Genomic DNA, 24,247 nt, shown 5'->3' with positions numbered 1-24,247 from the left:
ATTTAGGGCCTGTTTCCCATTTGTAGTGTGGATGCTTCCTATCATCTAGCAGTGTAAGAGCATTGACAAGGAGTGGACATGTAATTCACAACATCAGGCTGCAGAGTATCACCTGGGAGGAGGGAAAAAGCCTTCTCCTGAGTGGTTTGTGTTTACTCTCTGCACTGTCCCAGTTTCTATAAACCCATGGCCTTCATGGGGCTGTGACTGTAATCAGTGCTGTGTAAACACTGGAAATGAAGCTCCCAGAACCTATTCCTTTCTCTCTCCTGGTCTCTCTTACACCAGTGCATGGGGGTACATCACCCTTGGCTTTTGGCAGCCACTCTGAATTTTTTCATTTCCTTCACCACTTATCTAAAGCGGCTCACGGAGATAATTTTCCGTGTCAGCAGCTAATCTGATCTGAGATTGTGTTACTAAACTTTCTACACAAATCTGCTCTTTTTTCCACAGCCTTCTTTAATGACCTCGAACCCACAGGCTGTTACCAATGCCTACACCTGAAAGATGCAATTCATTGTTGTCTAACATTTTATACCAGGAGTCACAGACCTGTTTCTTTGAGCCTTGTTTTCTGTCCAGGGACATAATGAAGCTGTGGGCCCTCTTTACCTCCTGGTTACATAATGGATTAAATCATTGTATTTAGCAGACAGAGGCTCCTCTCTGGTGCTGAGCACCCCAGGTCTAACCTCATTTACCATTTGTGTGTTGAAAGAACTTGAATAATTTCAGAACAACTGGTCTTGAGTTAAATTGGTCAAGCTGAAAACGGTGTCAGGCCCCTGTTGATTTATTTATTCACTATGTCAGTAGTCATCTCAGTTCTTGACTCAGCCAAACGAAATACTGCCTGATCTGCACAGCCAAAAAATAGTTACAGAGTCAAAGGATTTTTGTGTTCAGATATGTTACCTGACTTAATTTATGGTCCCGTTTTGTCTTTCTACTTGTTAGACACAAATGTATTGCTGTTCCCTCAAATCTAGACCTGGCAGATAAATTATCCTTAATCTCATCCCATTTCTTTCCATGCTGCAGTGCAGACATCCCTTCAGACAGCAAATCCTTCCTGATCTACTAAGACTTCTCCACTGAGTTCAGTAATTCACATTCCTCTTTATCCACTAGGAACCTGAACTTTCACTTAATGTTATTATGAAAAACACTTGCTTTCTCTAAAATGTTTGCATTAAAACTTCTTTTGAAAATATTTAGCATATATTGTATGTTTGTCTGAAAATTAATACTAATTAATAATGTAATTTTAATACTTTAAAAATAATACTGAAAATTAATATTTGTGGGTTTTGTGGTTGATTTTTTTTTAAAGCTGATGTCTGTCCGGAAAACATTTATTTTGCTCAATATTTTCTCAAGAATATCTCGTGCTTCACAATTCACATGCAATGTCAAAATGAAGTAAAACCTTTGTTATGAAAACTCCTGAACTCTGAAGTTTCAGCCAAAGTCCAGGGCACAGTTTTATAATTTGACCTCAACTCTGCAAATGTAACTCTCATTAGGGGGATTTTAACTGTTTGTTGTCGTTTGTATGTGCCTTGAGACGGGCTGTCCGTGGGGTTAAACTGGAGTAGTTTTTTTGCATTATTTTGCTACAGTTAATGGTTTGCCTCTACCATGCCAATGGGTTTGTTCCCCAAAAGAAAAGTATAATTTAGCTGCACTCTTATTTCCATGGGACAACTATGATACTATGTCCTAGTTCTACCATATCTGCCACTGGACTGTATCCTTCTGTACCAGAGCAACGTCAGGATTCACAGCCTCAAAGATCACCATTCAAAAATGGTGTAATACTCCAACAAATCTGTCATTTTAACCTCTGTGCCTATTTTTTCCGCTCTGATTTTTCATTTTTGACACAAGGGAGCTGGAATCCTGAGCTGCTAATGATGGCCACCTCTCTTCTAGCAGGATGAGAATCCACCACCTCTTTACGCAGATGTTCTGCAGTGTCAAGGCAGCCAAGAGCTTCTGGTCACAGCACATTTTTTCACCTCTGCAGTGCTTTATGACTCCGAGTGTGTCAGTAATACGTGATATATATGTAACACACAGGCTGGATCAGCAGCTATTTCTCCTCACTCCAGACCAGGTCTTGCTCTGTTCTGCTTTTGTTTGGCCTTATGGCTGGTTCTGTGATCTTTCAGTAAACCTGCCTTTTCCTCATGGTCCTGCCATTAAACTTGTGCATAGATTTGTATACAGCATCACCAGATAGTTTATGGTTTAGTGTTGTCATGCAGAGATGTTTTGCCATTGTAACACAGTAATTTCAGGACAAAAGCCAGTGAAAATGATGTCCTAAGTCCTGTCTTCTGCTTAGGGGGCCTGTGGCCTCATCTCTAAGGACGTTTTTTGAAGTTTGAAAGATTTTTTTGGGACATTTCAGTTTTGAGGAAGATGATGAAAAGTTAAAAAAACCAAAACCCAAATGTTGCATTCACTCAGATTAATAATAATTAATTTCACCACAAAAAACCCCAACAAAACAAAAACAAACACAAACAAACAAAAGTCTATCTTCACCCCTCTCTCTCCATCATGCCGAACCTATTTGAGAACTCCTCTTGGGTGTTTAACACAGAGTCTGCTCTGCTCTGAGCCTACCTCACTCCTGGGCACTAAGCTGTGCCTCGCCCCTTGGTATAGGAGCCAAGTATCTGTTTTCTCACTGGGAAGTTGTTCCTGTTTCTCTAGCTGAAGACACTTCTCCATTTTTTAACATCTGAATAAGCAAAGAGAGGCAGACCCAGTTGATTCCTCATGCACTTTCAGGTGGATGAGGTTGCTACTACACCAGCTGCCAGCCTTTTTCTAGCTGAATGAATATTTTATCTATTTGTTTTATGGCAGTGAATGATCTCCAAAACCAGGAGCTTTGGAGCAGCCCAGATTGCAGGCTGGGCTCATGCATTGACAGGGCAGTCATGAAGCACTTCCGGTGGTTCTGGTTGCCTAGTGACACACAGGCAAAGGGAACAATTAGGAGTCGTCTTCATAATTATTTTATAACAACAAAACCCCCACAGTATAACAGTATATGAGTATCTGTGTCAGCCTCCTTATCCGTCTCTGTTTACATCTGCATTTATACCTATGTCTTGCACTGGCACAGACCAATGTCACCCAAGCACTGGTGACCTCATTGTCCCTGTCACAGTCTGTGTCCTCCCCAGTTGCTGTGTGGGTGGCTTTTGGCACTTTCTTCAGGTTCAAGGTGATGCCTTAGGTTTTAACTTTTATATTTTTCAAATCCTGTACTGCCTAGTGTGTAACTCTGAAGTTTCTTATAGCCTGTTAATTTCTGCTCTCTTGTGCTAGGTAGACATAACAAAGCCTCTCCAGGCCTGCTCTCCAAGGACACACTTAGACCATCCTAGGCCCAAAAAGTATAAACCAAAAGTCTCTAAAAGGGGGGCAAACTTGGGGAAACTACATCATTAACTGAAGCTTTAATTAGAGAATTAACCCTGATATGTAAATGAACCAAACTTATAAAAGTGTGAAGAACTCATGACCTGTGGTCCATCTTGGGGTCCATCTTGGCAATAGCCTCTGGCTCCCCGGGGAGTACCTTTGAAGGCCCTTTGAGTAAATACCTGCCTTTATTCCCTTATTCCTGTCTAGTCTCTGTTTTTAGGTGGCCACTTCAGGCATCAAGGGGACAGTCCACCTTTTGCACACCTTAGATGTGGGGCAGGGAGCGAGATGGGCGATGACACAGCCGGGACTGCAGCACACACCCTGTAGAGCACTGGTTCCACCCTTGCAGGGACATGCCCCAGGTGTAGCAAATACAGAAACCTGTGCCCTCAAGAGCAAGTGGCACACATAGGATTTGTGATCCCTGTATGAACTTACTGGAGGAATTGCATTAGGCCATAACACCTCTGACCAAAACAGCTCAGCAGTTGTTGATTTAGATGAGTCCATGGTGTGGTGGTGCTGTGTGTATGTAATGTAAAATCATTTGTTCTCTGGGCTGTGCTGCAGAGACCAAAGGTTATTGTCTGCTTTGGAAGGCAATTTCTTTATTTGAACTGCAGGCAGCAAAACAGACTGGTTGTTGGAGTTTACAAAAGGCTGTCATGGCTCTGCTATGTAATTTTTAAATAAACACATTTTAGTCATTAAGTACACACTCTTAAAGCCTCAGTAAGAAGAACATCAGAATTATTAGTCAAGCTTTGATTCATCTGGTATGAGTTACAGCTGAGCTAAAGCATGTGGCAAATAAGAGGAGTTATTTTCCAAGGACAGTTTATCTGTGATAACCTCTAACACAGCAGGAGCCCAAACTCTAAACCATACCCACTCTCTTTACACATTTTCATTTTGCTTCTCTTGTTGCTCTTATTTATTATATAGCTCAAGAGAGGACCAGGGGATGTAATTGATCTCTCGAGGTTCCTTTGAGCCCTCCATTTCCATGATTAAATGAGCCTATGAATTGTTATAGATGTCATCGCACAAACGAATGTTTTATTAAGCACCAGTAAATTGCTACAATAGCAAACCAAAATTGTGTTTGTACAATATTTCACAAATCACAGATGGCAAGGAGTATCTTTTATATGTGGGCATATTCATTCCTCCACTACCCCCATATCCCTGTGGTCTCTTGTTTCATTTGGTTTGTAGGATATGTGAACGGGTCCTGCCTCTCTGAAAGAATACCTTTTCCAAACATGGCTCTTAATTTATAAGTGGCTTGCTGGGAAGCTCTTCTGCTGTGCCCAGCTTTGAACCCACCTATGTAGGCTACAAAGAATTGAGGGGGAGTCAAGGAGGACAAGTATTGAGTAGATAGTGCATGTGGTGGAATATATTTCATCCCTCTGAAAGTAATGACATTAATTTAATTAAAAATCCAGGCTGGTGGCTACAATTTATAGGCCAACATGACTAATATTGTTATGCTTATGTAAGCAGAGAAATTAATTAAAACTTTGAAGCTTTCTCATTGGCATAATGAAAGCTTATTTTACACTAGTGAGCGATTAAGGAAACTTTCTTGGTGGGCTTTTTTGCAGAAAGGCAAAGAAACCCTCCCTTCCCCACTTTCACAAGCAGGGAGGGGTTTTTTTAATTAAAAACAGGAGAGAAAGTGGGAAAATGAAAGAAGCAAGAAATACTTTCGTTAATATATTCGTTCTGTAGAAAGGGCCTGGGAATAGCCAGGAGGATTTTGACAGTGGCTCTGTTGCTGTGAGAGACAAATGGGAGCATCATTTGTTATGGGAGCTGGAGTAATGGGATGCTGAGGGAGGGACTGGGTCAGGGGAGCACTGGTGTGGGGGGTGAGCTCCCTGCGGCAGCCTCACAAGATAACATAGACAGTGAATTGTACAGGATATCTCCCTCCTGCTTTCAGGAAAAGGATGCTGCAGTCAGGTCCTTCTGCTTGGGGCTCTCAGCTGTCACTCTTTTCCTTTAGTTCCCAAGTCTGCTGTTATCTTTCAGAATGGCATGAAGATATCACTGGGAGCCAGATAACCATAGAAGGTTTTTTAATAGTCAGTGTGAAAATGTTTCTGTTAGGAAAAAATTCCATCTAGTACTGCAAAAAGTATGTGCCCATTTACTTGTAGTTATAGTTATACATATATATACATACATATTTTGGTCTCTAAACCTTCCTGAGGAGGGCAAGTGGAGAGGGAGGTGCCAAGCTCTTCCCCTGGGGTCCAGCAACAGGATGCATGGGAATGCTTCAAAGCTGCACCAGAGGAGGTTCAGACTGAACATTAGGAAACATTTCTTTGCCATAGTGCTGATCAAACACTGGAACAGGCTTTCCAGAGAGGTGGTCAATGCCCCAGGCCTGTCAGTATTTGGGGCATTTAGATAATGCCCTTGATATAACTATTGAACTTTTGATGAGCCCTGAATTGATCAGGCAGTGGGACTAGATGGTCGTTATAGGTCCTTTCCAAATGGAATTATTCTGTTCTATTCTAAGTGCACATACATGTAGGGCATAGCTGTTGGTGTGGGTTCCCCTGAATCCAGACACACTCACTAAAGCAAAGGGAGTCACTGCAGAGTTATTTGATGTAACCTGAAAACCCTGTGAATGCTCTGACTCATGACAAGGACAGGTCCAGGCCTTCCCAGCTGCTTGGGCCAAGAAAGGAGTAAATGTGAGGGCTTAACTGTGCCAAGCTGAATACATCTGGAACCTGAGTTCCTGTGTGGGGTGGGGGATTACATGAGGGGGTTGATATTATTTGTATGTAAGGTGTGGAAGTAAATTCCAGCAGTAGAACAGCTGAAATTGCAAAATTTTGTGGCTCTGGATATTGCTCAGGACTCTCTTCAGCTATAATTTTCCCTTTTGACATAATGATACATAAAATTCAGTAAAAAAGAAAATAATTCCCTTCACTTCTAACTAAATCAGCAAGGTCAACATAAGTGCACTGCATGTTCAGAGAGCAAAAATGGAACTCCTGGAGCTGTTTGCACCTCAAGTTGTTATCTGAATTTTCTCATTCTGAATGCCTTGCTGAAAACCCAGCAGCTAATTTTGCTTGTGCATGGGTGTCCCACACTGCTGTGGGGGGAGAAAGGTCCGTGCTGGCTGGTTCAGTCAAGGTTGTTGAGGAAAGCTCCAACACAACTAAGAGGATTATAGGGTCTGCAAGTCCAAAGGGTAAATGAAAAAAAATTATTCAGCATTTATTAAAGAATCAAGCTCTTTATCAAGTGATGCTGTGCCCTGATCGCTTCTCCCTCCACTAGCCAACCATGCTGCGTGCCAGATGTGCTCTCCCCAACATCTGGCTAATAGAAGCTATTGCTTTTCCTCAGAACTAGATATACTTCACATTCAGGTGCCTTTTCTGGGCTGTTCTTCACCATCAAGCTGCCCTGGCAGTGTTAATTCCCTGTGATGACAGGTGAGATGAGCCTTTTTTTGAGTTTTTAGCACAGTGTGATCACACTGTAGCACTCACCACCGGGTCCAGGATCTCACATGCATGTCTTCCTTCAAAATATGAGAACAGCCATCCCAGCTGCCAAAAGAATCAGAAGACATTAAACCTGGGTAATATTTAGGTTCTGGATGAGAAGTTGTCTGCCCAGGCAGAGCTGCTTTTCCCTTGCCTGGGCCTTTTGCTGATTTACTTTCGGAAACAGCTACTCCAAACCATCCCTCATTTTCTTTATCTCCTTATACTCTTGGAATGGCATTGATGATCCTTCTGGGTCTGTTCCAACTCAGATTATTCTGTGATTCTGTGAAATAACCAGGGGGATAACTCTCCTGAAAACAATGGTATCTTCTAATAGAAATCAGAATTTCCTCAGAGTAGAGAAGGCTATTTTGGAAGAGAGTCAATGTGTCAATCAAGGCAGATGTGGGAAGGAGGTGCATCCCCTTCAGCACAGACATGAGGGCAGCCGCACTAAAGCAAAGGAGAATTGAGCAACCCAGTGTGCCCTGGGAGTCTGTATAGTAAGACTATAGTCTCCACCTAAACAAATAGCATAAAGCACAATTAGAAGATCCCTGCTGTAACAAAATCTTACCCAGTGATTTATTTTTTGAATAAATTTATTAAATACACACATAAAAGAAACCAGTCAAAACATTTGTCTTTGCATAGAAGGTTCCTACAAATCATCATCCTGTTATATAAATTCTTTTTCACCTGTTTCAGGGGCTCTCCATTGTGGTTATTTCTTTTGCAGTAAAGACCAGAGCTGCTGCCTTCCCCTCCATATCACCAGTTTTAGGAGAGTGATGAGAGCCATAGTTCCTATTTGACACGCCCTGTGGCTGACAAGTGCTATACAAATTATTTCCTTTAACTGGTTGCATTAAGTACTGGCCCTCTATTCCTGAGAAATTAAGACAATTAAACACTGCAATGGTTAGGCAAGAAATTTGCAGTGACAACCGATTGATCGTGGCTTTCCTGTCCACCCAAAGAACAAAGTCTCCAGGCACAGCAGGTGACCAGCAAATACTAATGAAGCAGCCAATACACGGAGGAGTCTTTCCCTTGCACACTCCATCAAACTGGCTGGAACACCTCTCATCAAAATATTCCTGCTGGACCACAGGGCAGTGCCAGGCTGGTATGTTGTGGAGGAAACACTAGGAAGTGTTGTGAGCATACACGTTTTTCTTCAGGGAACTCTTATTTCAAACATGTTCAAGTTTTCTGCATTGTGGCATTTTAAACCAAAATTTGTTTCAGGCTTTTCATCGCCACAAAATGCTGTTTTACTTTCAGAAATTCAAAACCAATTTTTGTTGTATTTAGGACTTTTATTTTTTGTGTTTGTGTGTTTTTATGCTCCCAAGATGACATTCTGGTTTGGGATTATTGTTATTATTTTAGTATTTTGATTATTATTTCCATTCCATACAGAATGTAATTTAGATATGTTAACATCTCTAGCAGAATGAAAATATGTTTTCCCAAACAGCTTGGAGTGCTTTTATTACAGATTGGTCTCAACCAGCTGTTGAAAGCTGTTCCAGTGTAAACCTGAATTCTCTTCCTGGCTCTCAGCTTTTGTGATGTACAACATTTAAAACTTGGATCTTCCCCTCTGAAACACTGTGAGTATGTTTTGTTGAATAATGGAATAATTTTTTACTGAATCATGGATATGGAGTAAAAAAACAATCACTATGAGAAATTTTATGATCTGAATGCATTTTTAAGACACAGATAGTAGATGTGTAGAGATTATAACAAAATAAGCCTGCCAGAAAGCTGAGCATTGCCAGGGGGTTTTGTAGCACCAGTGACAAAAGGAAGTTTTACAAAGATTTTGGAGCTTGGTACATTCTTCATTACACAGAATCTTCTCAATTTCAGCTACTGTTTAAGCCAGGTCTTCAGGAAAGCAGAAGTACATCCTCAGAAACATTGTAGGCTAATGTAAAATTTAATTTAATTCTCAGTTTAATGCCAAGAGAGGGGCAAACAATAGAGGATTTTCTGCTCCTTGCTTTCTTGCTATTTATGAAAAAGCAGCTGCAGAGAAGAACACTGCCAAGCAGCTCCTGCCTGTTGTGCTGCTCAGAGCCATTCTCGAGGGAGGAAAGGTTATACCAGGTGCAGCCAAATATCAGCTCTGCTATTCAGCAGAAGGAATTCCATGTGCCAGGGCTGCCCACAGGGTACTCCTTATGGTCGTGAAAGCACAGCCCCTGCTGCCCAGCATCCTTGTCAGCACCACACACTCTCTGAGCAAAGGTGGGCACAAAGAAACCTCCCCAGCATCCAAATTTGCTCCCAACATTTGTTGTGGTGTCAGTGAGGACTTTGAGGTTAGCTGCCTGTTTATTTGTTTCCAGTCCTGGGATGCTGTGTGATCTGTTTTAAGCCTACAGATGGAAAAAAATGCAGCGTTGTCTTCAACAGTTTGTGTGAGTGGCAGTGACTGATGCCTTTTGGAAGGGCACCGCAGGGGCCATGAGATGAGTGTAGTTGAGTGTGTCTGGGTATTGGTTAGCAGCATTTGTAACGAGCTGGTTTCCACGATTCCACATGTCAGGAAGAACATTTGCTCTTCCAGGCCACTAGATGATGATGGTACTGTAATTACAGCTGCATCTGAATTAACATTGCCACATGAATAAAACATTAGCATGATTATTCTTAGCTTTTTAACCAGTGGTCTGTGGTCTCATCTCATTATAGCTACTTTCTTAACCAAACCAAACCACACCACACACTCTGACAAATGAAGAAGAGAAACAAGCACAGAACATCACTTCACCTTTTTCCCATTTAAGACTTGGAACTGGTTAAATAATAATGAAGTATCTCTGAAAACCAATATGTTGGCAAAATTTTATCCATAACAGGAGATCTGTGAGCTTTAAGCCTTCACTTCATGTCATAAAGGTTTGATACACTTGCAGCTGAATACTGCAAATTGCAAATACATTGGATGTGTAATTATGTCTTTTTCCACATGGGAAAACAATTTGCACATTCAAATCTTAGTATTTTGCATTTAAACAAAATCTTTGGGCCACAATCCAGGTGGAATGTCTTCATAGGAAGACATTTTGGAGTCCCAAAGGGTACAAAGCCAAGTCAAGGCCCCCTTTGTGATGTGCTTGGGATGCAGGGACTGCCTTTGCCCTGCACTCCTGGTGCCATGGGCTGGATCAGCCCCCACAGAGCTTCAGGCTCCAAAAGCCTTTTCAGGTGTGTCTATGCTGGAGCCAAAGGTGTGCCACCAGCTCAGAGACACATCCCTGAGGTAGCTTTACATGGTGTGCTCTTGCCATAATCTTGCCTTTCTCAGCAGCATCTGTAGAGGGAAGAAGGGCATTTTTTGGTTTGTGGGTTAGTGGTTCTCACACAAGTTGAACTGTCTATTGCTGTGATTTCAGACTTGGTCAAAAGAGAGATACAAAAAAGATGACCATTCCTGACTCCCTGGGAAATCCTGCAGTGTCACCACCATCTCCTTCTCTTGGTAACTTTTTTTAATATTTAGCTCATCTGATTTTACTGGCCCTCTTTAAATCCCTTTTCATCAACAATAACTTTTGAATACTCTTGCCTGTTTCAGCCAATGCTTGACATGTTTATAAAGGTCTTGAAGATACCAAGGTCTTAGAAGTTTCCTTAAAAGTTATGTTTCTGTAGAGAAGAACCTCATCATCTCATCAGAGGAGAAGTTGGTAGCAGGAACACAATTCTAGGACACATCAGGGAATCCTCACCTGAGAGAGAAGGAAAGGCTGGAATTGTTCAGAGCTCACATTCTTTTAATTGCACCAGTCATATGTTGACTAGACTTAGGAAACCATGTTCTGCTGCTCATGAAACTACTCTGGCACTTTGGGAAATACAGGTAAGCCTCACACTTCAGCCCTGTACCTTTTTGCAGCCTGTTGAGAACAAGGGGCTTTGCCACTGTCAGGATCTTCCACCATGTTTCTGTAAGGACTGAATGCTGTAGACAGTGCAGGCTGTGAAGTCTGTTCCTAATGATAGGTTACAAGTTAGTACCATAATGGCTGTGAGTAGCCTGAACCCAAGCTTGGCTCACAATAAAAATAATTGTAGGTAGCTACCCATTCTCATTCCAGCTATTGCAGGGGTAGTCTTCCAGGAGATGTGTGGTTGTGGCCACGCTTTGTGGACTGTTTTTGCTTCTTCTTGAAAGTTGAGTGCTGAGCTGATTTGGCAATTGTGTGAGTAAAGTAAAACTGTAAGTTCTTTTTATAGCAGTCTCAAACTAGACCCACGTACCAGGATAGGTGACAGCATTGGTAAGTCCCAGCACCTCGTCAGATTCTACCAGGAGGGGAGAGGACCACTGAGCCTGTCTTCAAGGATTCAGCTGTTTCCATCATTAGCCATTTGAGTCTGGTTTAGCAAGGGCATCTTCAAATGCCCTATATGAAGAGGCATGTTTAAGAGAAGATGGGCCAAGCCGAGCCCAAATGTCGTCAGTTCTTGCCCAACTTCAACAATTTGGTCACAGAAATATTCTCTATTACAATTAAACCTGATAATTCCTGGCTTCCCATTCCACTGAGGGAAAAGTCTAACCCTTGCAGAGGCTGAAAATGTTGGTATAGAGGTTCTCTTGGGAAGATGACAGCTTTGGTCACAAAAGAGCTTTCTTCCATGGTAGCTGTTCCTGGTATGGATTTGTTTTTTTAACCAACAACATTTAACCAACAACAGCAGAAAAACCCCTCATGTTAAAAAAACACTGGATTAACCTGAGAAACTGGCTTTTCCCTCCCTTAAATTATATGTTGTGCTCCCCTGCTGGTACAATAAAATAAAATGGAAAAGAATCTTCTCAATTTTTCTTTCACCAGTGTGTTAAGATATTGTCAGGTCAGCCCTGGTGGTGGGGTAGCAGATGACTAATAGCTGTGGCTTTTAATTAAATGTTATCAGAAGAGGATGATAGATTAGCACCACTACCCCCTGCATTTCCCACAGCATTTCAAAATTACTTTTTGAAAAATGGACTTAAAAAGACGAAAGAAGAAAGAAGGGGGAAGCATGAAACAATGGTGGGAATTCCTTGTCCTTGCTGGACCAGAACAAAAGCTTTCTGTCTGTCTGCGAAGGAAAAAATTATTTATTTGTTACAGCCAGTGCAGTCTGGCTTGTACCTGGCTGGGCTTTCTGCAGTAGAGCTGGACCTCACCTTCACAGGTCTCTGTTACTGCAGGCATTTCTAAAGAGGAAATGTAGGCATTTGGGATATTTAGAGCTGTAACACCTGAAAATGATAAAACCTGGGATACTGAGTGAGCCCCGCATTTCTACTGCCTAGAGGTTTACTGGGAGTAGGTAGGGGGATATCTGAGCCAATGGAAAGAAAAAAAAAAATTTTAAATTCAGGAGTAGCTCATTATTGAAGGCTACCTTTTTGTCCTTACATGAAATAAGAGTTCAGAGTGAAATTTTTCTTCAGGCAGGCACCAAGATAAAATATTTCAGTGCAGGTGGCAGGATCCCTGTTTTCTGTGGAAAGATGTTTGGTCCTTTCTTCTCTGCTCACCTTTTTCTTATGACTATTAGTTATAGCACTCAGGCAGTGAAGATAGAAGAACACAATCTCTAGACCCTCCTTTCCCTTAAAAAACAGCTTAAGAATATTTTAATCAGAAAAACAAAGGCCATTAAAGTAACTAAAGCCTTTCAGAGGATTGGTTTTGGATTGTTCTTCTCAGAATAGGAGCTTAAACTCTTCTTTAGCTTCACTTGAGGTCCCTGAGCGCAATTCTGGATGCTGCCCAAAATGAACAAGTGATGGGGAATAGGGATGCAATCTACAAATAAAATGAGCACATCATTAACTTTTTATCATCATTGTTATTTTTATTAGTCAAGGTTTTGGCCCCCAGAAACTGGGGCATTTGTAATAAAAAAGACACGAATAGCTTGCAAGTCAGCCTATAAATATGAGGGACTGGAAAACTGGGCTAGTGCCCAGATAGATGATTATTTTTTAGAAGAAATTTATTTGTATTTCCCCCTTTCAACCAAAAAGGTGTGTCAGTGCTTAGAGACAGAAAAAAACATCTTTATCCTTATCTTTTTTCTGCTGCACACATATTTTTTTTCTGAGTTTCTTCCATCTTTGGATATGGCATGCACATCCCACATAACACAGATACAATTTCAAAGCAATGGTAATGGCTATTAATGTTAAAATGTTGATTTCCCAGATGCCTTGTTGAAACAAAATCTGAGCTGCAGCACACATGCCAATAAAATCCCACTTTACATATAGTGGTAGGTGAAAATATGATAGAGGCTGCTTTCTCTGCCAGCTCTATAATTTCTGTCCAAGGAAACTCAAGTGAGGTGCAGTTCTCCTGTAGATGCTGATTAATTCCTAGGTCCACTTAGAGCGTGCTATTGCATGAAAACAGAAGAACCTGTGGGAGTTGGTATTTCCTTTAATTTTTTTTCTCCTGGACTTGCACTGAGCACATATTGAGTGCATCAAAATGCCACTTCAGGAGTGAATAAAAGGAAAAAGCTGCTACATTGCTGGAAAAGAGCCTGCGTCAGAGTTTACCTACTTTGCATTAAGGATGGTGACACAAACAGAGGGGCCTTGTACTCCTGTCAGGGTGCCCTATGGCCAGTGACAGAAACACGGGCAGTTCTAAATTAAAAGAACATTTCTGTATTAATTTATCACTCTGGTATACACAGGGCTAAGTATTTTCCAGAAGCCGCTACTGAGCCTCAGAGAGCTGATGGAGCTTAAACCGTTATGAAAGAAATACAGTTGCTTTCCTGATGTGATGTATTTGGCCTCATGAAAGGGCATTTTGTTTAGGTAGTGCATAGAAATCTTAGAAAGTGCCTACAGACACAGATACAGTCCCTGGGGAAAAGCAGCAAACCTGAGCAGAGAAAGCATCATAAATCATGGGGCTTAATGTGCAGCTCATAAATCCAGTGTGTTTGTAGGGAGCTCTGATAAGGCAGGACAAGGTCTGAGCGCATTTGCTCCACATAACATAGCATGTGGCATTTGCATCCACACAGCAGTGAAATGAGCTGAGATTTGCATCTCATTTTTCACTCCCCCGTGCTACGGGTGGGGCAGATCCTGATCATGGCTACGGGGGGTGTAAATAAGAGAAAAGCCCCTTGTTTTGCAAGAGTGACTCCAAATGTAAACCCTCATATTTGGGATGGGGAATAGACTCTGAATTATGTTCATTTACATGAGCTAATCATATCATCCTGTGAATCTGTAAGTCAAACATCTGTGCTTGTTACTCACAGTAATTTGTATGTATACATATGAATGCTTATTTGGTATTTGCATATGAGATATTTGCATCTTTTGAAGGCAAAATGTGAGATACACCAGTAAGCTTTCATGTGCCTTGGTCTGTCTGAGTTGTTACTAAATGATGGCTGGATGCTGCTTAGATAACAAGTCTGATAGCCAAGCAAATCCAGGTTTTCTCAGGTAGTCTATGCATAACTCCTCAGGAATTAGTTGCCCCTCCTAATAGCAACATTTGCAATACTTTTGGGGTTTGGGTCTTTCACTTGAAGCAAACATCCTACCCTAATCTTTGAAATAAATCTTCCTAGCTATCTTCTTTCCCTCAAAGTTTTAACCCGTAGAGAAAGGAAATGAAGGGAGAGACCATTATTATCGTAATTTCTGCAATTTGAGGAAAATTTTAATGAAAAATCTGTCTGTTCAAGGTAAGGTGCATCTGTGGGATACACTAAAAGGAGAAGTTGCTATGTGCTCCCCCTAAGTGGCAAAACCCCAGGTTTTTCTTGACTCCCAGCATTCCTGATGGTGATTCAGAGTGCTCTGGGATCTCTATCAGCCCTGTGGATGCCATAGAATAACAGAATGGTTTGGGTTGGAAGCGACTTTAGTCCTAGTCCCCCTGCTGTGGGCAGGGATGTGACCCCCTAGATTAGGTTGCTCAGAGCCCCATCCAGCTTTGGACACTTCCAGGGATGGGACATCCACAAACTGGGAGAAAATCCATGTACCTTTCAGACTTACTCTGTACTTACATCAATGTAAGTCAATAGATTTTGACCCCAGGGACTGGATTTGGGGAAAATATTCTAGCTGGCATGGTGCAGGCTAGACAAGTAATCAAATATCCTACCTTCTTCATTCCTTCTTCCTGCTTGGGCATTGGCAGAATTATTAAATAATCCCTCTAAATTAAATTTCTCTTTCATTTTGTGTACATAATATGGATATCTATGCTTTCAGGACATAACTGGAAGAGTGGCTATGATGCTGATTCATATTCCTTATCCATTTTAACTTGATAACCACAAAAAGCAGTAGATGCTTTCTATTTTTCCAGTATAACAAGCACTAGCATATGTTTGCTGCACAATAATTTATTCTAACAGAGGAAGATGATATGCCCCTAATGATTCATGTTTCTGAGAAAAAATGAAACATCTTTCCTTTAACATCTTTTCCCTCTCTCATCTCTCTTGGATGAGAAATCATTGCTTTCTTTTATCTGTCTCAGATGGATCCAACAAAGTTACTATAAAGGCTCCAGCTCTCTGTGTTCTCAGTGAGCACAGCAATGACCTCTTCACCTTGCAGCATCCAGTATTTCACTTGTACTTTTTTATTTATCTCCTGCAGCAAGTTGTTGTGTAAAGTTTTGTGATTTGGGCCTTAATCTACAGAGTTAGCTCCCTTTAAAGAGAACTCACTCCAAAGTGGCTCTAGCTGCCACACAGTACTCCACACAGAAGTGGAAGCTACATCACAAATCTGGAAATGTATGTTGTTCCTTATTGCCTCTTTCCTGTGTCTGGAAGCTTTTTTCCTAATTTTGAAAGGGGTTCTTTTGTTGGTTTTTTTTTGCTGATTTTTTTTTTTTTTTTTTTTTTTTTTTAAGAAGAAACAAATCTTTGAATCCCTGGGAGTCCCACTTAGCCCTGGTTGCTGAATGGTCCTGACAAAGTCTTTGGAGAACCAATATATGGAAAAACCTTTTAACCTCAGATTCCTCATTTAAAAAGGAAGGATGCTTGTTATCATGTTGTCTGAAGGCTAAAGTTCTTACCAAATTCTTGAAGCATTGTAGCAAATACTTGTACTAGTAGAATGCCACTCCTTGATAAACACTCAGTGGCAGTCCACAGCGAGCAGCAGCATGTCAAATGTCAACTGTACTTTGGTGAGCTGAGCTTTAGCCCGCAATATTACGTCCTCATGAAATCAGAGGTACTACAAATGAAAAAAAACCTGTAAACAGCCAAAACCTGAGGTCACTCTGCACCCCTCATCTAGGAAGAAGCCTCTGCTCCTTGAGGGGAAGAGCTATTTGCCTCTCTGTGTCAAGATTTTCATCCTGAGAACTAGAGACACCAAAGGAAGGAAATGGACACAATGGTAGGGCTGCAGATACAGAGAGCCAATCTCTGTCTCATGTCATTATTTTTTATTGTGTTGGACCTTCACTGAGGGTACCGAACCTGCTGCCTCCTTTGCTCTCTCTGGCTGCCCATCACTACCTGCTGGCTCCTAGCATCACTGCTGTCTCGTTCCCTCTAGGAATCACCCACTAACACCCTTCTCCTCCATACAGGAGATCGTGAGCAGGTTGTCCCACTCCACAGCATGCACAAGGTATCCAAAGTATCCATTCCACTTCTTTTTTCTCCCCTTCTTGCTCCCAACACTGGGAGCAATGCCTTAGGTGTAGTTCCTGGCCCACGTTCTTTACACTGCTGCAGTCATAAACTTTTAATCTCTCTGTACTATTCTGTCTCTTTTTTAGGAGAAACACTTCTCCAACACAATAGAACAACATCTGTGAAATAGATTTCAGTCTTCTCCAGGGCCTCTTTCATTTCTTTCCACTCTTCCGCATTACGGTGTTCTTCCTTTTGGACTCCCTTCCTCCTGGGAATTATTTAGAGATACAGAGGCATCTCCTTTCTCTTCCACAAGCTCTTAGAAGTTTAAATCACTGTTTAAAACACCAGAATTGTTTTCATTATCCAAGGAGAGGCCAGAATCACCTCATGTTCAGGTTGCTGGCATCTCAGAGTATTAGAAATCATTGTGAAGGCCTTTCTGGCAATACCAAGTACAGAATGCAGCAGCCCCACCACATGGTGGGGACAAGGCTGGTTTCATTGGTGCCCTCAGCTCAAGGTGGTGGCCCAGGGAATGCATCCCACAGGCCAGAGCAGTCCTTAAGCTTGAAATACATTAGGGAAATGCCAAGAAATGTAATGGGAAGGAGGATGACCCACTGGAGAGCTCACAGTGGCTCTGAAGGAGCCCAGAGGGAGGATGCCTTGTGTGTAACCTTTTGCAGGCTGGTGGCACTCACTGACTTCTGGTCCACACAGCCCTTCCCAGTGCAAACTTCCATGCTGGGGCCTGTATCCCTCCTGGAGTTATGAGTAGCTGCATTTTGGGTATCAGGCTTTATTTCTTTTGGGGATTCCCTTGTCTTTCTCTCCTCTTGCTTGCAGAGGTGCTAAGTATTAAAATAACAGTGAGGAAGGGGAGAATTCACATCTTGGCATTTCTCAGTGAAAGTCTGCCAGACATTTAATAAACTGTTTTATGTTGAAAACATTTGAAGAATGACTCTGCAAACAGTGATAATAGTTACTCGTTATGCTTTCAAACAGCCTGGCCTGACAGCCTTAACCTTTGCACGGTGCAAGTGAAAACATAAGGCACAAGTAAAACTCCTTCCTGCAGTAACTCCAGTGGGCTGCATAGTGGATTACACCAGGTAAGAATTTACCCCCTGGCATTTGGTTCATTTCTAACAGCAGGTCATCATGGCTTGGTTTGAACCCCAATGCCTGATATAAGACTCCCAATAGAGTTAATTACACAGCTCTTTATAATAATCCATTGCCCAGTCAACCCACAAAACATTTCATCACAGTAGCAGCCTGAATGTTCAGTTAGGGGACCAATTAATCAAGCTGGCATTAAAAAAAATATAAAGCCACATTTTATAATAGTGTAAAACATCAATGTATTAGTTTGAGTTGCATTTGGCACACACAGACATGCACACACAGTATCTCTACAGCTTGATTTATTACATTTAAAACTAAATGGCTTTGGAAATCAATTTTATTAGACTTCATTATTTTAAAACATAAAATAAAATGAAAGCATTACTTAATAATGGCTTTTAAATTCTAGATAAAGATGCCCAAAGGGAAAACATAGAAACCCTGGTGCGTTGTATATTTTTCACTTTTTTTTCGTATGGACTAGCTCAGTGGTTTGGAAAAAGAAATTATGTGAATTAAGGAGTGTGTAAAGAGGTGAAGTTGTCGAGTGCGTGCAGGAAAGAATGGAAGTGATTCCATTTTCCCCAGAATGCTTTGGATCAGAAAACATAAATAGGTGGCATCTGTCTCATTTACCAACAGCACTCACAACCAAAAGAGAAACTGAATGAAAAGTTGTCTTTTAAGAGACAAGAGCAAATCCCTTCTTTATTTGCAGCTGTTTCTCTATACGGAGTTATACTGTGGGGAGGGGCAACAAAGAGTGAAAAGGGATAGATTAGAAATTAATGGAAGAGAGATAAAAGTGTTGCACCACTGAGAAACTCCACCACAAGCCGTTCCCAGAGGCAGGTAATGGGATCCCTCTCCACCTGTGTAAGGGGGAGGCCAAAAGCAGAGATTTGTTGGAGGTTTGTAGCAGCGAGGTGGGCAGCATTTCACTTCCAAGGGGTTGATATGCAGGAGCAGCAACCAGTGGAGGTCACCAAGTCTGGACCAGTGCATGACACTCACAGGAAAGGTCTTGCCCTGACAGTGAGCATGGCCTGGGGACTGAGGTGCCAGGGTAGTTGTTGGCCATACACTGCAGCTCCTGCCTTTGTTCTCTGCCTGCTCTGGCTTCCTCCACTGGGAGGTGGGGAATCTGCTGTGGCTGGGAACTGCTCCTCAGTAGAGATGTTAGGCTGGGGAAGGACTTTCTGCAGACAGGTTCACTGCATTTTTCTGGGATATTGATTAGAAACAAAAAGAAGCAAAACATTGTCAATTATTAAAAACTTTGAGCATGCACACACAGAAACATAAACATAAATATGTATATATATATATTTGCCTAGAAAAACATCATTTTGTATGCTTCCACAGAAAAGTTTTTACTGCTCACAGGTGTTAAAGTACCCTTACTTTTGAGATCTGCAGCAGATCACCTGCAACCAACATTGAGGGGGGTTGGTTTCAGGAGGAAAGTCAGAGGCAGTATAAGACAGCTTGACAGGGTTTGGTGCTGACAGATATTGCAGCCAGAGGCAGGTATACAGCCACAGAAAGATGATTATGGATTTGCTGGTGAAATTCACATTATTATCATCAATCTATCCTGGTAAGAAATCTCTGCATATGAAGGATCTTGAAAGGCAGAACTGGGGAGTTCTCTGGGAGACCTGCTGAAGTTTTTTTTAAAAGTAGCATTTGAAGAGGCTCACCCACTTTTGCTTCAGCAGGCTCCAAGGGTAGAGCTCTGCAGGAGAGTCTGGACTTTTGGTCAAGAACAATGCCTGTTTTATCCTGTCTATTGAATCCTGTTGGCATTACTAATGATCACAACAAGGAACATGGCAGGGCTGTGGATGCTGGCAAGCCAGGACCTCAGTGAAACCCAAACTCTGCCTTCCCCGAGTGTGTACAGGAGGCAGCTTCCCTGTGTGCCACTGTGATTTAACCCCGAAAAAGATCTCTGTCTGCAGTCTTCACTTCCATTAAGCCTCCTTCCGTTTGCCTCAGGTTCAACTTCTCAAAATGTGGACTCGTTTTTGGGGGGGTTCTCCCTCTCATGCTAAATCCCTTTTTTGATTTTTTTGTTTGGTGGGGTTTTTTGTTTGGTTTTTGGTTTTTTTTTAATTTTTTGAGAAGGCATAATCACAGGATCTCATCTGAACTCTCTTGTGCTAAGACATTAATCTGCGTTGCATAATGTCTTGGAGCAAACAGTGCTGGAGTGAAAGTAAGCTCTCCCCATCCATATTTAACTCACTTAGGTCCTCTCAGCAAACAGAGATGACATTTTTGTGCACAGCAGGCAAACACAAGAACTAGAGGGGTTCATTCTGGGAGGGTTTTTGTGTTTGTAAAATTCTCCTATTATTTTATAAAATAAGACAAGTCCAGCTGGGCTTCAAATACCAAGCAACATGCCAAATGGTTGTTAGCTAAGGGGCAGCATCAGTCCCTCTGGGATGGGGTCAGAGGACAAAGTGATTTAGGGGAAATTGGAGCAAATAAAGTTTCCAGCTAGGATTTATTAAAATTATTCCTCCTTTATTTTAATCCTGGTGTTTAATTTTCATCCTAACTACTCTGATTGGTGCTGCTTAAAGTCCAAGGATAGCTGGGCAAAGTAATCTGACATTATAACTGGTCTGATGGGTTCATAGTGCTTTGAACTGCCTTGCCAGGCCACTCCAGGTATGGCTCTGGGTGGCATCACCTTACCCTAAGGAGGCACTCTTTCCCAGCTAAAGTGACTCCTCTCCAAGGAAAAGGCTCTTGGTGTTTCACAGTTGGGAAAGGGCCTCTTGGAAGCAGGAGCAGTGCAGAGCCATGAGGAGACACAAAGCTGGCTGGGAAGAGAAGGGAAAGGGTAAGTCTGATGTCTGTGGGACAGTCACTCCTTCTCCCAAATAGCATCTCTCCCATGAGAGCAGGAGCAGCAGGCTCAGCTCTGCAAGTCTCCAATTCCATTTTTATCCTTTTCTCTTTCTCACCTTCTTATTGAGAGGGTTACAGGAAAGGGTCTTGGCATCCAGGATTTGACAACATTCAGCTTTGCATATAGAGCTGAGAAATCTTCAGGATGTCCTGCTGAGCCCAGGGTATTTGGGCTTATTGGGAGTGGCCCTGGGGTCTCAGTCTCTCATTCATTTAGCCTTGACTTGTCTTCAGCACCTGCTTTGCAAGCACAACCATCCGTTGTTCCTGGCCTCAAAGCTGCCATGAGTAATTCCCTACACAAATATGAAAAAAAGTGGAAAACACTTATTTAAAAAACCTCAATGTCTTCTGATTTGGATGAATGTGCCAAGAGGATCTAAACCCAAGTGACATTTCCTGTCCTACATTATTTAAAAACCCATTCCTCTCTAGAAAGACAGAATGTTGGTAGAAGGAGAATCCATTCTCTAATGTCTAAGGGTGTCATGGAACATGTCCAGGACATATCCTCCAGAGAACACATGTGCCAAACTGAAATTAACTGAAATTAGACTCTGACTGGAAAACACAGCCCCAGACATTAATTCTCCTAAAGTTTGGTGTATTCAATGCTGGGAATTTGCTTCCACCCATGCCAGAAGTAAAGGGATTAGCTGTGAAGCCCTGATCCCACTCCCCAACCTTCCCAGAGCTCAGGGCAGCCTGGGCTCCTGGTCTGAGCTTCAGGCCTCTGCAACTGAAAGTGTTTAAATAGCAACGTCCATCACTCAGGGTGAATAAAAGTGAAAGTGGCCCTTTTAAAAGAGAGCGATGACTTGATCAAAATGCTGCTTTGTCATATCTGTTTCATAAAAATTTGCCCCCTCTGGGCCAATCTGGCTTGATGTCAATGGTGAACGCCAACCACTGCCTTGTCTCGGTGAGCGCTGCACAAAGCCTTAATTTCACAGCCTTCAAACAACAGTGAAGAATCACCAGGAACTTTCTCCTCGGATCTGGGATCTCCCTAGCAACCGCAGGCCAAGCATACTGTAATTCAATTTATGCCTTGAACTCCTTCAGGAGTCTCTTCTTTAAAATCTGTCACAGTCAATGTGCCTTGGGAAACTATTATAAGTGCCTGAGCCTTTGACCAGCGGAGAAAGTAAAGCGTTAGTATAAATCTCGTAAGCATGTTTGGTCTGTTTTTATGTTGGGCGTATGGTACATTTAACATTCATCCCGCAGCCTCCACCTCTTTTCTGCTTGGGAAATGCACCCTGCATCTGTCATACTGTCTGCGCTGAAACCGGGCCGACCGTCCCTGAAAGGAGGCGCGGGGGAAATGCCTCCGCTCAGCCAGAAGAATTGCTTTATGTGGAAATGCACTGACATGGCCCTCGGCTCGTTGGGAGACAGGGGTGTCATGGGAAAGATAAGCAGGAGTGACCTGGCAGGTTTGTGAATGTCTCAATCGGGGACTGAAGTGGGTTTAACAAAAGAGTGAAAGCTTAGCAGGAAAACAAATGATAATGAACTGCTCACAGTGTTTAAATAGCCATCCCCAAATAGTTCTGCAGTGAACATTGTCAAGTTACTTGAGTCAAAGTGAGGTTTATAGGCCTGTAATTTTGGGGGTTATTTGTTCATGAGCTCTCTGTGAGCATCTTGAAAAAATTATTGCTTTCGCTGACAAATGCCATTTTTAAATTAACCATATGATACGATGTGTTATAAATAGTATCCTTCTCTGTCTGTTAGCTCTGTGTCTCGAGTGTGGTCAAAAAGAGAAGGGATGAGCTTTTAATGAGTGATGCTTGATGGGAAACATGTTGGCATTGAAATCTAGGGGCAGATTTAGGCTAGTATCTGTTGGGAGGGGTACACCCAGGGACAGGAGGGGATCTCCTCCCTTTGGGGTGCTGAGAGCCTCCATGCAAAGCACCGAACAGGAACTGGCTGCTAAAGATAATTTTCAAGTAATTACTAACCGGCCATATTCCAACTCAATCCAAGTATTTTATCCTAGGAGCTTCACCCCATTACCCTATATCAGCTGGGAATAGTAGGTCTGTGCACTGAGAGGGTATTTTCCAGCAACATCAAAATTAGACATCACTTTTCCACCCTCCTCTCTCACTTGGCTGTGGGACAGCATCCTAAATAAAGTGACGTAGCAGGGTAACTCGAGGATGCACCTATGCACTGGTTATTATGGATGGCTGATCCAAGTGAAATTGCTGCTTCCAGAGCATCAGGGAGAGGCTCCAAAGGAAGGCTCTGTGCTTGGCCCATGCAGCCTCTGCTCACAGAGTGGCTTCAGCTCCAGCTGTGTTGGAGACACGGAGCAGGAGCCAGCAGTGAGTGGAGTGCCTGTGTGAAATCCCACAGCCCCGGAACGAGGCAGGCTTCGTGTTCACTACAGAACTAGATTTGGTCTCAGCAGTCGTTCCTCACATTGCTTAATACGACCATATTTATATTTTCAGTCCTGCTGTTTGCTTTGATCTCAGGAAAGCCTTGTAAGGCAGGCTGGGAATGGTATTTGACTGGGCAGTATCTCCATCAGCCGTTAGAGGAGAACAGCCTGCAGTTTTTCCAACACTTGGAGAAGTACTGAGATAAGGACGGTTAAAGATCGGTAAGGGTCTGAATCCTTGTTTGTAGCTGAGTAGAGACTTGGCATCATTTTATGGTTGGAAGAACCTGTTCTGATTTTAGTAAGGCTTATAGGGATTTGGCACTGCAAAGTGGCTGCTGAAAGGCAGACAGGGCCATGGAGAAATGGCCAGGCAACATGCAAAGCCATGGAGCTGGGCACTGCACTGGTATGATGTAGTGCAGCAAAGCTGGAGCAAATGCCAGCAAATCTGAGTTGAGTTTTACCTTTCTCCTGGCACTTCTGCTTTTCCCACGCAGTTCTGCTCATTGACCGTGTGGGTCTGAGTCACGGCCCTTGTCTGTGTTCCTGTGTGCACTGGCTGGTACAGGGAGGACTTAGGTGTAATAACACCCTGTCACTATTCATTACAAACACAAAATTGCAGCTGGAATACCCATGGGTTCCCACGAAAGTAAGGCTGTCTTTCATCTTGTCTCTGCTTTAAATAATTCCTTACTGTTCAGGCAAACTGAACAAACAGGTGGGGGAAAAACACATGTATTACTAATTAACTAGAGATCATTGTGGTACACCAAACAATAATATCAAAACTCATCCATTACAGTGGAGGGGGACTGTTTATATAGGCACTGGTAAGTGAAACATTAGCAACATACCTTTAACTGTTTTGTAAAGCAGCCAAGTGAGAGAGGAGGGTGGAAAAGTGATGTCTAGGAGAAGTTACAGGAAATACTGGGATACATTTCATTTCTAGAGTAGAAGTGGGTTACTACCTCCTGTTTAAAGTTGGGCACCCATTTGTTTAAGATAAGTCATGCAGGAGCAGCTGGTGTGCCAGGGTGGCCATCGCCATCCCACAGATCACTCTGAGAGGCTCTGTGGTAGCCAGTTGGGGCACATGGGGATGCCTGGATGCTTCAGACCA

This window comes from Corvus kubaryi, unplaced genomic scaffold, assembly GCF_017639235.1.
Source record: "Corvus kubaryi isolate FWS band 111438036 unplaced genomic scaffold, C.kubaryi_AGA036_p1.0 split1-131, whole genome shotgun sequence".
NCBI lineage: Eukaryota > Metazoa > Chordata > Aves > Passeriformes > Corvidae > Corvus > Corvus kubaryi.
This window is presented reverse-complemented; position numbering follows the sequence as displayed.